This window comes from Neofelis nebulosa, chromosome X (genome assembly GCF_028018385.1).
Source record: "Neofelis nebulosa isolate mNeoNeb1 chromosome X, mNeoNeb1.pri, whole genome shotgun sequence".
In the NCBI taxonomy this organism is placed as follows: domain Eukaryota; kingdom Metazoa; phylum Chordata; class Mammalia; order Carnivora; family Felidae; genus Neofelis; species Neofelis nebulosa.
This window is the reverse complement of record NC_080800.1, coordinates 109657842-109673326: the sequence shown is the minus strand read 5'-3', so window position 1 is coordinate 109673326 and position 15485 is coordinate 109657842. Positions and strand designations below refer to the sequence as shown.

The following is a 15485-nucleotide window of genomic DNA, read 5'->3' as shown; positions in this document are numbered from 1 at the left end:
ACACCCAACGTGGGGCTCGAACTCACAACCCTGAGATCAAGAGTTGCGTGCTCTACCAACTGATCCAGTCAGGCACCCCTCATTATAGTTTTAAAGGATGATTTTAATGCCCCCCTTTCGTTCTTGATTTTAGCAATTGAGTCTTTTATTTTCTTGGTCAGTCTAGGTTAAGATTTGTCAGTTTTGTTGATCTTTTCAAAGAACCAACTTCTGGCTTCATTGATTTTCTCTGTTCCTTCCAACTCTCAATTCCCACTGCAATCTATAATATTTCTTTTCTTCTGCTTGCTTTGGGTTTAGTGTGCTTTTTCTTTTCCAGTGTCTTGTGGTGGAAAATTAAATTATTGATTGAGATCTCTCTCTCTCTTTCTCTCTCTTTTTTTACATTTGCAGCTATAAAATATTCTCTAAAAACTGCTTTGGTTGCATCCTGTAAGTTTTGGTATGTTTTGTTTTATTTTAATTTATCTCTAAGATTTTCTAATTTCCCTTGTGCTTTCTTCTTTGGACCGTTGTTTATTTAGGAGTGCATTGTTTCATTCCCACATTATTTATGAATTTCCCAGAAATCCTGTTTAAATGATTTATAATTTTATTCCGCTGTGGTCAGAGAACACACACTGTGTGACTGAGTCTTTTAAAATATATTGAAAAGTGTTGTATGGCCTGACATATGGTCTGTACTAGAGATTGGTCTATGTGCATTTCAGAAGACTGTATTGGCTTGGTGGAATGTTCTAGAGACGTCAGCTAAGACTTGGTTTATTATATTGCTCAAGACTTCTGTTTCCTTGTTGATGTTTTTCTAGTTGTTGTAGCCATTACTGAAATTGAGGCATTGAAGTCTCCAACTATTATTACTGAATTTTCTATTTCTCTTTTAATTCTTTCAGCTTTTGCTTCATGTGTTTTTAGGCTCTGTTGTTAACTGCATGTATATTTATGAATGCTGTGTCTTCCTGATGCATTTTTCCTTTAATCATTATAAAAATTCCTTCTTTATGTCTAGTAACATTTATTAAAGTCAGTTTTCTGTGATACGAGTGTGGTCATTCCGTATTTCTTATGGTTCCTGTTTCCATGATATATGTCTTTTTCTCCTTTTTTGTTCAGATTGTTTCTACCTTTGAATGTAATGCGTATTTCTTGTGAACAACATATAGTTGGGCCTTGTTTTTAAAAAAATTTTTTTTAATGTTTCTATTTATTTATTTTTGATGCAGAGAGAGACAGAGCATGAGCAGGGGAAGGGCAGAGAGGCAGGGAGACACAGAATCCAAAGCAGGCTCCAGTCTCCGAGCTGTCAGCACAGAGTCCAACACGGGCCTGAACTCATGAACCGCGAGATCATAACCTGAGCGGAAGTCAGAGGCTTTAACCGACTGAGCCACTCAGGCGGCCCCCCCCCCATTATAACATTTTAATCGCTTTAATGATTTTTCACTGTAACTTGTTACTTTTTTATTTTTTTAATTTTATTTTATTTTATTTTTCAACGTTTTTTATTTATTTTTGGGACAGAGAGAGACAGAGCATGAACGGGGGAGGGGCAGAGAGAGAGGGAGACACAGAATCGGAAACAGGCTCCAGGCTCCGAGCCATCAGCCCAGAGCCCGACGCGGGGCTCGAACTCACGGACCGCGAGATCGTGACCTGGCTGAAGTCGGACGCTTAACCGACTGCGCCACCCAGGCGCCCCACTTGTTACTTTTTTAGTGTATACTCCAGGGCTTAATCTACACATTGGAACTTTTCAGAATTGACTTCATATTTATAATACATTATAGTTAGATCTAGAAATGTTTCTCTTAATCTATTCCTTCTTTCCTTTTTTGTGCTGTTACCATTATAAAATTTACATCTATATAAGTTAGAAACCCAGCAGTACATTATTGTCTTTAAACATGAATAATTTAGAAGTGCACTTGAGAGGAATTCTACTGTTGTTGGGTGGAGGTCATTAGATCCTGCTGTTGGATCAGTGTTGATTAGGTCCTGTTGGTAGGTATTAGGTATTGTGGAGATATTGTAGATCCTTGTTGATTTTTTGTCTAGTTTTTCTCTCAGTTGTTGAGAGAGAGGTGTTAGAGTCCCCAACCATAATTCTAGACTTGTCTGTTTCTCTGTTCAGTTCCATCAGTTTTGGCTTTATATATGTTGTAGCTCTGTTATTTGGTAAAGACAGATTTGGACTTGCTATGTATTTTCGGTCAACTGACCCTTTTGTCATTATGTAAGTTCCGCCCTTTGGTTTTGGTTATTTTCTTTCTTCCAAAGTCTATTTTATCGAACGTTAATATAGCCACTTATGCTTTCTTCCCATTGATGGGCACGTAATATATCTTTCTCTCTACCTTTCAGTGCCTTCTAATGCTTATTTTAGTGCATCTATGCATATTTACAATTAGTTGGAGGAATAGAGAGAAATGTGTATACTCCATCTTGTCCAGAACTGGAAGTAAATATAGTTCACCTACTTCTGTTTGCGTGAATGATCTGAGTTCGCCATTGAAACCACTGAGGCTGTGTGCTGCCCACACCTGACTTAAGTGCAGTGATCCCCCTTTACTTTACTTTACTAAGTCAACATTACTAGTCAACTTTACTAAGTCAACTTCTCTGTACATCAAGACTTGTAGTGGTCCTATTTTCTTCATTTCCAGGGATCACATTCTTGAAGTCCAAATATTTTTTTTGTTAAATATGCCCCCGCCTTTTCTTATTTTGGTTGCATCCATCTCTCCCTTTCCTATGTAGGCATTTGGTTTTGGAGAGTTGGGGATGACACGTGATCTGGAAATTTCTGTCTGCTGCCACAAGCTTAGTATGAACAGAAACAAAAAACTGCTCGTCAATGAGCTTGACACTAAGATGTAGAACCGGTAATGTGGCCTATTTTGATTAGATGGAATCTTTCTCCATTAACTGAGTAACTGGGAAAACTGAGCACAGGTTGTTGTGAGGATGGAGAGAAGGGTCTGTTAAGGGCTCTGCTGATGGAGGGGACACCTGAGCTGAGTCCCCAGGGATTCACAGCCAGGCAAGGAACAGGGGAAGGCCTGAGGAAGCAGCACAAGTAAAGGCATAGCCGCAAGAGCATGTAGGGCTTGTACTTAGGGGCTGGGGTGAGATCTGTGACCTCAGAATTAGCTAGAAGCCAGCGCACGTGGAGCCTTGTAGGGTGTGGATCATATTTGGAACTTTATCCTGAGAACAGTCAGAGGGCATTGGGAGGAGGCACGTGACCTGATTTGTGGTTTCTTTATTTTTCATTTCTTTTAATTTTAGAAAAAAGATCTTTTTTTTTGTATGAAATTTATTGTCAAAGTGGTTTCCATACAACACCCAGTGCTCCTCCCAACAGGTGCCCTCCTCGATGCCCATCACCCCCCCTCCCCTCCCTCCCACCCCCCCATCAACCCTCAGTTTGTTCTCAGTATTTAAGAGTCTCTTATGGTTTGCCTCCTTGACTTGTGGTTTAAACAGTCGCCTTGGCTGCTGTGTGTGGAAGGGGCAGGAGAGGGGCTGAGAGCATAGCAGGGAACTCAGTTAGAAGGCTGTGGAAGTCTAGGGCAGAGGGGGTGGTGACCCAGCTTGGGGGGGGGCGCTGGAAAGGTGAATGGTTTCAGGAGGTATTTGGGAGGAAGGATGGAAAGAATGTGGGACTGAAAGGTGTGAATGGTGGGGAGTGAGAGTGAGAGAGTGACACTTTTCCCCGGAGATGTCCTGCTGGGGCAGACTGGAGGCCGCACTGTCGTGGGCAGAGCCACGGGGGTGGGGGGGGGTGGGGGTGGTGAGGCAAGCTTCACAAATACACGGAATACGAGGAGATGGTGGGTGGCACCACCATGTCGAGATGCCCACAGGTGGTGGATCTGTGGGTCGGGAGCTCAGGACTGCAGACACAGACTGGCAGTCATGAGACGCTTATCTCATTATCTCATTTAGAACAATCCCGAATTATGTAAAAGGTACATTTATTTGCAGTGCAAGTCGTCCTCAGTAGCTGCTGAGGGTAAAATCAGAAACTCGACCTAAATAGGGACGCCTGGGTGGCTCGGTTGGTTGAGGTCCGACTCTGGCTCAGGTCATGATCTCAAGGTTCCTGAGTTCAAGCCCTGCGTTGGGCTCTGTGCCGACAGTTCAGAGCCTGGGGCCTGCTTCGGATTGTGTCTCCCTGTCTCTCTGCCTCTTCCCCACTCATGCTCTGTCTCTCTCTCTCTCTCTCTCTCTCTCAAAAATGAATAAACATTTAAAAAAAAGAAACTGGACCTAAATAATAATAGGAAGTATGGGAAGAGTTTTTTCGTGACTGAATGGGATGCTACACGTCCGAATGGGCCAATAAGAGGAAACCATGAAGAATGGTGCGGAGGCCTTACTTGTCTCGGCCCAGCAGCAGGGCCCCAAGTGAGGGATTCTGGAGCGCCTGTCGGGCATGGCCTTCGGATGCCCACTCTTCCCCATCGCGTGTGCCAAGCCCAAGAGCACCGGGGAGCAAACACGCGCTCTTGCCATGAAGTGTGTACCCCGAAAAGTAAATACTTTTTTATTTATTATTTATTCGTTCTCTCTTTCCTCTATACTGCTTTTTAAAAGTTGCGATTTCCCTAGGTCACAACTGTTCATGGAGAAAGGAGAATAACAGTTCTAGGGCAAAAAAAAGTTACCATTGTGAGCATTGTCTATAACTGGCCAAATTACTAATCGAGGTGTTCTCGGGAATTTAGAATTGGCTGTTTCAGTTAAAAAAAAAAAAAAACCACAAATAGTTTTATTGAAGTGTAGTTGATATACAAGAAACTGCACATATTTAATGTATACAATTTGATGAGTTTGGACAAGGCATACACCTGTGTAATCACCACAATAAAGTAATAGATGTGTCCATCACCTTCGGAAGTTTCCGTGTATATGTGTGTGATAAGAACACTTAACATGAGATCAGCGATTTCATCTTTACTTTAGGATTTGGAGTCACACAGACCTGATGGCTCTTTCGCTTACTACCGGTCAGATTTTGGGTAAATCACTTCACGTAGGTCTGATCTCCATTTCCTGATTTGTAAAATGGGGATGCTACCTCACGGAATTATTCTGAGGCACAAATGTTGTAAGGTAAGTGAAAGGGCTGTATAAAGAATAAATTGCTGCTTAAGTATTAATCATCTGTAAAACCTAAAATGTGGCAACGCCTATGATTTCGAGGCTATTGTTGCTCTTTGCTTTAGCTTTAAATTTTTTAAAATTATTATTTTGAGAGTGAACGAGAGAGAAAATCCTGCAGGCAGTGCAGAGCCCCATGTGGGGCTCGAACCCACAAGCCGTGAGATCATGACTTAAGTCAAAATCAAGAGTTGGATGCTTAACCAACTGAATCACTCAGGCGCCCCTTGAAATGTTTTAATGGTCCCCAAACATTGACATTATCTGAATTTTGTATATATTTGTCAAAGCTTGTGATTATCAGTGCTTTCATTATGTCCCATAAATATTCTTGGTTTCCAACTTGAGCTAGATATGTTGGGAAAAGACGAAGTTCAGCTAATGTGCCATATCTGAGGGATTTGGGGTATTTTAGCTTGCCTCTGATGATGTGGGACAGTTCAAGAACAATGCTTTACCCAGTGCTGAATTTTAACTGGGGAGTAGTTATCGTAAGAAGTCTTGTCATCTTTGCAAGATATTCAAAGCACTGTTGGATGCTGGAGGGGGAAATTACATTTGTTTTTGCAGAAATCCAGGCACTGCAAAAATTTTATGGAGCTCTGTGGACGTTTCCTGGTGCTTAGAGATTTTTTTTCTTATTGCACATCTGAGTCCTCTGTTTACCAGTGCTGTTACATAGGGGGAGGGTCTGTGGTAGGTGGCACTATCCCTGGGAGTAAGAGTTCCCAGGTTCATTTCCCAGCTCAGCACATTGACTCTGGACAAAGCCCCCAAAGTGTTCTCTGCTTCAGTCTCCGTAATGCCCAAGTGAAAATGAATACTTACTATCACTGAACTTGTGAAAATGCAGACCGATAATTAGATCTATGCCTTAAAACCCCTTTGAGGTCTACTGAGAAATACCTTGTTCTCAAATAAAGTAGTCTGTGGTTTTGTAGGCATCAATATATTGCCAAGAAATGAATCACTAGGGGAGCAAAATATGTAGACCAAATAACGGGGGTCATTGGCCTCAGTAAACAGATGTAAAAAATGGTGTTAAAGCAAAAAGGGAAGTATTACTCTGCCCTGAGCAGGGAGCCATTGAAATGCTGGTCTGATTTAGATAAGGTCCATGGCCGAGTGGCTTGGATGGCCTTTTCTCACTTGTTGGTAATGAATTGAATTTGGAGGCGTGTGATAAACGGAGGCACCCAGCATTAGTGAGTACCCGTGGTTGGAGAAACGCCTTTTTAGCGGAGCCAGGGTGGTCCTCTCCAAATCTGCCTACTAACTTTTTGAAAGAGTATTTACTTGTTAAAATTGCCGCTGCGTGATGTCTACAGCTTTCTGACTTTACTCCTTTCAAACCTTTGACCTGTAAGGCAGTCACTAGAAATGATTGCTCGTCAGCATCTGAGCCGAATTATTTATTCCATAAAACACTCAACCATACAAGTTGAGGCCGTGAAGCGTGTGGCAGCGGTGGGATTTCAGCTCACGCCAGAGAAATGACTGGAGCCTAAACCCAGCGCCTTATACCACTCGGCTACGCTACCACCCCAACTACACGATTTGAAGGAAAGATGCCCTAAGGTCCTAAGTGATTGACACGTCTGGCCGAAGGATGATGTGGGCTGCTCATTGGCCGAGTAACTTGAAGGGAGGGCTTCCCCGTTCAACCTGAGCTTCCCCAGGTGGGGTCCTGGCTAGCTCTTGACCCCAGGATGAATGTAGGGTGAACCGTTTTTTGAATAATGTACCAAACTTGTAGTCTGTGAATACCTCAGACCCGGTACTCATCGTGCTATAATATATTTGCCTTTAAAAAATTTTTGTTTTCACCACATGTGAGTTCTCTAAGGCCAGGAATTGTCTTTCATGTCTGTCTTCCCAGAGCCATTGTCCATAGTAGTCAGTCAGTGTTTGTTGAAAAAGCAAAATAGCTTTCAAGCATCATGAATCCAACATGCAAAAGCTAAACCCAGTTTTGTCTTTCTCTGGGTGGCACCATAGCCAGCTTTGCAAGGAACCTGAACATTCTCTAAAATGACACTCTCAAACTTTACTGTGCATGAGTCACCTGGGGATCTTGCTAAAATGTATATTCTGATTCAGTAGGTTTAGGGTAGGCCTAAGATTCTGCATTTTTAACAAGCTCCCAAGTGATGCTGATGTGATTGGTCTGTATACCACACCACAGGTAGTAAGGATTTAGACCCTGATCTCTGCCTAACCTCCAAAATTTAGTCCATCATCGAGGCTTCTTGACCCTATCTCTTCTGTCCCAACTCTGACCACTCATTTTTTTTCCTGTTGCCAACACTTTAGCTGAAGCCTTCATCTTTTTTTTGGGGGGGGGCTGTGGCAATAGCTTTCATTTAATCTCCCTGGCTGCATCCCCTCCACGCCATTCTCTGTACACATCATAACCAGTATATTTCTCGAATACATTTCTGATCATGTTCATTCTTGTAGCCTTCTATATAGGATAAAGCAACAACCCCAACTGTTGCTATATTTGTCTTTATATTAGGGGGGGAGCAGAGGCAGGGCAAGAAAAAATGTAAGGCTTGAGATGCCAAGGGCTTAGAGTGGTGGTGGACTGGTCCTAGGGGCCAACTCATCCCGGCATGGCTGCCTATAGATGCTCTTCCTTCCTCCCTCCTTTCCTTCCTTCCTTCCTTCCTTCCTTCCTTCCTTCCTTCCTTCCTTCCTTCCTTCCTTCCTTCCATCCATCCTTCCTTCCTTCCTTTCTTCATTCCTCCCTCTCATCCATCCACCTGTCCATCCATCCATCCATCCATCCAGGCATCCATTCATCCATTTAGCCAATCAGTCAGTTATCCAGCCCTCCAGTTGATCATCCAACTATCAGTTCATCCATCCAGCCTGTCAGGCATCCGTCCATCCATCCATCCATCCATCCATCCATCCATCCATCCTTTTGTTCATCCAGTCAGTTAGTTACCTGCTCAGGCACCAGACATACTAAAACTGTTGGCTCTTGGACCAGACACTCAAATAAGTTTTTCATATCATTTATGGTAAAACCCCAATAACTTGATAGCCATTGTTTCAGATTCTCTAGCAGTGACACACCTCAGTGTTTTCTAGTCAGAATATTTGCTCCTCTGGTCCCAGGCAATCCAAGATGCCCTGCTCACATTCTTTTTTTTCTTTTTCTTCATTCGAATTACTGAGGATTTTATCGTACACTGAATAGCAATTTGTTACAGATCGTATATCTAAAAGATTATCTGCCATTTTCCTTTTCTCTCAGATTTCTATTACCTTGCTTTCTGCCAGGGTTTGGTAGATGTTTAGTGTGTGTAGGACCAGCTACAACCTGCGTCTGGGAAAGCTTCAGCACAATGTTTTTGGTGGACGGATCAGGGGAGGGGAGGAATGTGTTTCAGGAATTCTTAGCTCCGTGCCACTTTCCAGTCTTCAGACAGAGCCACCCCTCTGCCCCCTCCCTGCCCCCTACTGCTGCCACCTCTGGAGTGTGGCCGCATTTAGGGGAGAATGCTGAGCTCTGTTGACATTTGGTAGGGCTTGTTTTCTTCCTCCTTTAATTTAGCAACTCATCGCAGGGGTTGTTCTTTGTTCATCTTTCCAGGGTTTTCTGTATGCTGACTACTGCTTACAGCTGGCTTTCTCTAGGGAGAAGTGCTGGCAAGATCAATCCAAGGAGATCTTAAAGGGTCAGTCAGGTTTGCAAATGCGTTCAGGCAGCTTCTAGTCTGTTCAATGAGAAGAAGTGCTTCTGAGGACAGAAATTTGCCCACGAAGTGCCTCCCAGACACTGTGCAATCATGCCCGTGATGGCTGCTTTGTAGCCTGGGCGTCCGGTTCTGCTTAGAAAAACTTGAGAGTGAGGAGGGAGTGAAGTGCATTTGACTTGAAGGAATTTGCTAATGGAAGATCAAAGTTGTAAAAACTGTACCTTCTTGTGCATTACTGGAGGGTTGGGGACAAGAGGGTGGGAGGGGGGAGCCTCACAAAATCCCCCTTTTCAGCCGTTTCACATTTTCTTTCATTTCTCAGCTCCTGTAAGGCTTAAGAAATAACTAACCTGAAACCTGTATTGTATTTCAGGAAAAAACTTCAGAGGGTGCTGCTTAGGCTTTTAGAACTCAGCGCTGCTGATCTCTGTGTTCTTAGACGTCCTGCTATGAAAAGTTTTATCATGGAAATGGACTCATTTAGTGTAGAGTTTATATGACTGTGGTGTAACAAATTTGAAAAACACATCTCATCTTGTCTTCTCTATTATGACACTAACTATGGTCGTACCTGGAGGGTGAAATGAATATTCTAGCCACTTGCCTTAAGAGATTGGCCTGCCTTTACATGGTGACCTTTGGTCATACATATGTCCTGCAGGGGTCTAGTCTGCTAGCTGTGAACTCTGGGGGGGGGGGGTTGGCCAGAGGCGTCCCTTCCCTGTTATACACATCTGGAAGGACTCCCTGCCACTGCGAAACCAGGAAAAGCAAGTTATTTCCATGACCCCGTAAAGAAGACATAATTAGGAAGATGATTTTGTAAAGCAACACCCGACATGGTCCACCACCCAGTATGAATTATCCCTCATTACATCCTTTTCTGGACAGTGCTTGACGTTGTTCCTCTCTGTTAGCATAAATGTTAAGGACTCACTGCATAAAGGAGCATCATGGGCTCAGGGTCAATCTAAAAGTGTGATCGGACTAGGTAGCAACACTTTTTTGCCTTCAGCGGGTCGTTTGTTCTGAGGTCCCTTGTCATTTGCATCCAGAAGAGGGACCGTTGAACAGAGGGTGGCTGTCAGCAAGAGGTGGGCAGCCAGCGGGGCCTCCCTGAAGACCACCCAGGAGGAGACACCATGTCTTACCTGACCAGATTCCCAGGAGGTAGCAGATGGGCTTTAATTGAATTGCACTTCTGAAGGCTTTCTTCAGAGAGTCGGGGGGAAATGCCTCCGACCTTGAAAATTATGGCTGTTTGTGGCCTGTTTAAAAAGCTCACCGGCTCTCAGCACCAAGTGTTCTAACCTTTCATCCACCTCTGGTAAGTCTGCCTCTCAGAGTGCATGCCACCATTGTGCCTCCACTGAATCGAGCTGCCAGGGCTGTCTATGTGTCTGTCATCTGGCCCTTCCAGAATAGACAGTCCGGACAATCTTCAGAGCTCCTGACGATTTCAAAGGGGAGATACAGACCTAAGAAATTAAGCCTTCCACTCCTGGCAGAGAGAGTGGCATGTAAATTACTACCACATGGCGCCCCTCAGCTAAAATGAACCTGATCCCAGGCAGAGCTGGGATTGCTTTGGGATTTCACGTTGTAAGGTCTGTGAGCAGACAGGTACAATAGCAAATGATGTGGACTTGGAGTCCCGATGAAGCAGTTCAAATCCTGACTGCCATTTGCTAGCTAGGCAGCTTTGGGCAGTTTGGTTCACCTGTTTGATCTTTGGTTTTCTTCTAAAATGAGGACAGGACAGTGCCTGCCCTCCCTACCTCTTGGGCTTGTGGTGAGGCATCAGAGGAGGTCATGGACGTAAAAGTACTTTGCACACAGTGAAGGGCTTCCCCATTTGCCCAGGGCCAGCCAGGCCCAGGACTCTGTTAAAACTTTTCTTACCTTAACGCCGAAATAAATATTCTCTCCTACAGGGACAGGTGGCTCCACGTAATCAGTGAGGGCTCAAAATAAGAGGTGCGCATGCCTTTGGAGAAGTCACCTTGGGAGGACACGGCATGAGGACACCCCTCGACTATGTAGAGGTGGCTTTAACCTTTTGAGAACCCCCTCCTTGAGAATTGCCTTTAGAACTGGTGCTCTTAGGCACAAAGGAAACATCTTCCAAAATGGCCACTCACTGGATACGCTTGGACCTTGCCACCATTTCTAATAGTTACACATGGTATTCAAACCACAGAATGTCAGATATCCGATGTCCCTTAGAAACATTCTGGTCTAGTAGTTTTCCACACTATGTTCCCCAGATTCCAGCTGTTTGGAGAAGGGACATGAAGGCTGGGGGATCTCCAAAGCATCATCTGTCTTTGATGCCGGGATGTCATTAGTTGTATTTTGTGTCAATTTAGTATTGGGACTTTGGGAATCTGAAAAGAATGTACACCATCATTCTAAGACCCACCCACCCATTTATTTATTTATTTATTTATTTATTTATTTATTTATTTATAGAGTGCACAAGAGCATGGGGGGTGGGGGGAGGAGCAGAGGGAGAAGGAGAGAGAGAATCTTAAGCAGACTCCATACTCCGCGCAGAACCTGATGCAGGGCTCTATTCTATGACCCTGGGATCATGACCTGAGCAGAAATCAACAGTGGGATGCTTAACCAACTGAGCCACGCAGACACCCCAGACCCATCCTAGTTTAAATGTGAACTATGACTAAATACAGTCCATCTTAAGATGAAGAAGATGTAGGGGCGCCTGGGTGGCTCAGTCGGTTAAGCGGCGGACTTCAGCTCAGGTCATGATCTCGCGGTCCGTGAGTTCGAGCCCCGCGTCGGGCTCTGGGCTGACAGCTCAGAGCCAGGAGCCTGTTTCAGATTCTGTGTCTCCCTCTCTCTGACTCTCCCCCGTTCATGCTCTGTCTCTCTCTGTCTCAAAAATAAATAAATGTTAAAAAAAATTAAAAAAAGATGAAAAAGATGTAATTTTTTCTGAACAGTGGAAGTTTACACGATTGGAAAAGCGTTGTTTCTTTGCTCTGCTTCCTATGTTGGGCTCCCAGATATGGTTTCATGTGACAGATTTCTGCTCTTACAAAGTTTGAAAATTGGCCTAATTCAGCCTGCTGCTCCTGCAGAGGTCCAGAGAAGAGAAGGACATATAGTTAGTTACTGGCAGGGCTGGGACTGGAACTCTGGCCTGTTGAGTGCTAATCAAGTTCTCTTCGCCTTGTCATAGTGCTTCTTGTCCACAGCCATATTTCATCTTGCAGGGACATCATTTCACTGCTGAATGCAGCTCATCTACTTAGGGAAAATGAATCACTGGTGTCCCAGAAACATCAAGTCACTAGGTAATTTCACCTGTAAGCTGTTGCCATAGGCTGAGCCCTGAGGACTACCTTATACTGAGCCTCGGTGTTTATAGTAACAGAGATAGCTGAGGTTCACCAGTGGGCTGATGGCCAATGACAGTGCTTTCTGCATTAGCAGTGGGAGCATCAAGCCAGGGAGGAGCTGAGGCTGGCCCCAAAGGCCAAGTCTGACAACGGTCCAGTGGCTAATGTGAGGATTAGCTGTTGCTTTGGGTAATCTGTCTCTGGTTCAGACTGGATACAGGAGAGCCTCAAGGACTCATTTCACTTGGCCGCTTCTTGGTCTGCTGTAGTTTTCTCTTTTCAAGTACATCTTTCTTTGTAAAAATTGGACGAGACGTTGTTATTTTTCGTTAAGTTGATCATTTTTGAAGCTGGCATAGAAATGTTTATGTGTTAACGCTAAAAAAAAAAAATGTAACGGGAAAGAAGAAAAACCCCACCCACTTGTTTGGTCTCTTTTGGGAGTGGAGGAAGTGCCAGCACTGTGTTTGGGGGTGTAGGCCCAACTCTGCAGGCCCCTTGGATGTCCATTGAAGTTCAGAAGACAAAGATTTGGTCACACCGCGAAGTTGAACCTTCTCAGTGCTGGCCGTGGGCCAAGGCCAATGTTGGTGAGTTGGCTGTCCAGAAAAACGCCACTCCTGTGAGTTTCTCTGCTGTGGATGAGTAGAAAGCTGCCATCGACAAAACTCTATGTTGTTGATTTCACTTAGTTTAAGGGGGGGGGGGAAAGCCAAACACACAATCGTAAGTAAACCACCCTGCAAACATTTACCACCCTAGATAACATTTGGTGGTCAGTTTGAAATCTTACAGACTGTGGTTTACCTCGGTTCTGAACATAGACTGGCTTCAGAACCAGAAATGCATTACACGATTTGATGCTTGTCAGATGAAGGCCCAGCTTCGCCTGGCTCGGAAGGTTATCAGGGTAGTAATTGTCAGTGGATTCCTCCATAACTGTCTGGTCAATTTAAGCATTTGCATGTGGGTTGTTAAAGTGATGATATCATACAGAAGGCACACTCTCCCATGGAAGTAAACGTTAGCAATGCGATGGCACCTTAATCATCTTTCTCCCCCTTTGGGAGAGCAGAGTGGGGGTCAACTTAAAGGTCTGTTTTTGTTATTGAAGCAAAAAATTCGCACTTGGTATAAGATAAGATGTTAGTTGATGCGTTTTCTTGAATTCAACTGGAACAATTCCATGGTGACTTAAGCCAAGGTTTAAAAGAATGGGTAAAAGGACAGCGCTTCAGAGGAGCCAATGTGAAGTGCCTGAAGGAAGGGTAGAGGCAGAGAGAGAGAGGAGATAGTTAATCAGCCACCATTTGCCAGGATGGTGTGTAATCATGTTTGATTTGGTGGAACAGGCTTTTTATGTATAACCTGTCTCTCGGTCCTGAATCAGGGACCAGTAGGTTGTTTGAACTGTTGTATCTGCACATTTTCATGCAGGGCCTGGCATAGGGTTGGGACTCATAAGTTGACTCTATATGGAGGACTGAATTTTGGAGGATGCTCTCTAAGGGTAGTGGGGACTAGCAGTTCACCAGGAAAGGCGGGGCACAGAGGCAGGAGGAAAAGCCACGGACTGGGAGTTTCCATAATGGGTCAATGGAAGGGACAGTGTTCATCAAATGGAAGAGCACAGAGGGGAACATTTGGATTTGGCAAGGAGGTTCCAAGAGAAATGTTAGTGCAATTTTAGAGAGTTAAATTCCAAGTCACAAACCACAGATGACCCTGACCCCTTTGTTGGTTGTAAAATAAACACCTTTCCAGCATCGTGCCCGGTGGGGTGCCACGGCCTGCCTTTATTAAACAATGCCATTTTATTGAGTTGAATGGAGTGGTGTGGGAGAGGGAAGGGATAGTTCATGTGCCACCAGAAATCCTAACCTGGGCCTAGCATCAGGGCAGCCGTGAATTGGGGATAGAGGGATGAAAATGCAGCTGTATAGATGTGGAATAAGCCACTCTCGGAGCAGGGAGGGCCCATAGACTTCATTGAGTCCAATCCCTTCGGTGAACGGATGATGAAACAGAGGCTCCATGAGGGGAAGTGACTTGTCCCATGTCACCCACCAGATTAGTTACAGCCAGGAGACAGAATTAAGTGACTTGGCCATGGTCACACCAGTGAGTGGCAGAAGCTAGGGTCTGTCTCATTTATTGCCTATGGGCATGACCACAAGACTATGTGAAAGAGGGTTTTGTTGTGGGAGGGGGAAGGCCTGCTCGGGAAAGGCTACTCTACAGAGATTACATTTGAGCTGAAATCCCAGAGAACATGGGAAGGAACTCGTCATGGACAAGGCGGAAGTAGCTCAGGCTGAGGGAATCGCAGTTGCAAAGACGGCTGAGGTTGTTAATTCCCCTCAAGGAATGATGACAAGGTCTTTGCTTAAGCCCTTTTTTGGAGGTAATGCTTTGGCAGACCCAATGGGCAGGTGTTACTTTGCTGGTATATCTAATACAAGAGTTTGCACTAGAAGCTCACGAAATGCAATCCCCTTAAAACTTGTCTGTTTAGGGGCGCCTGGATGGCGCAGTCGGTTAAGCATCCGACTTCAGCCAGGTCACGATCTCGCGGTCCGTGAGTTCGAGCCCCGCGTCAGGCTCTGGGCTGACGGCTCGGAGCCTGGAGCCTGTTTACGATTCTGTGTCTCCCTCTCTCTCTGCCCCTCCCCCGTTCATGCTCTGTCTCTCTCTGTCCCAAAAATAAATAAAAAACGTTGAAAAAAAATTAAAAAAAAAATAAATAAATAACTTGTCTGTTTAGCTGTTGAACTTTTGGTAAGAACAATATGAATCGTTAGAGTATAACAAGGGTCCAGGAGCAGTGGGAAGGAAATTACTTAAGAATGGCCCTTTAAGAGCCTGTAGGACCAGGTTACTGGGAAAATACTGGCAAATATTTCCCCTCTAAGACTTTTAATACACGTCATGCTATAGGATTCCTAGAAGTATTTTTTTCCTGCGTCCATCAGAGGCTTGTATTTACAGAGGCACATGGATCAAAGGCAAGGAACCACTGCTGCTGGAAACCTAAAACCATCCTTGTGTGGGCTCGGCCCCGGAACAAAGCGACACAGGCCAGGATTTTACTTCCTGCCCTGGAACTGACTGGCCTTTGACTCTGCAAGTTGTACTTCTCCGCTTTCTGTGTGATATGCATCACATGTCCATCCTTCTCCTTTCTAACACAATTGTACTTTCATCGACAGGATTTATGAAGGCATTCACCAAATCCAAATTCTTC

The 15485-nt window shown here is 44.5% G+C and overlaps 1 protein-coding gene across 2 annotated transcripts in view; it reads left to right on the top strand.

Moving 5' to 3' along the window:
• Window positions 1-15485, top strand: part of HS6ST2 (heparan sulfate 6-O-sulfotransferase 2) — a 289752-nt gene that overhangs the window by 17140 nt on the left and 257127 nt on the right. The window lies entirely within an intron of this gene.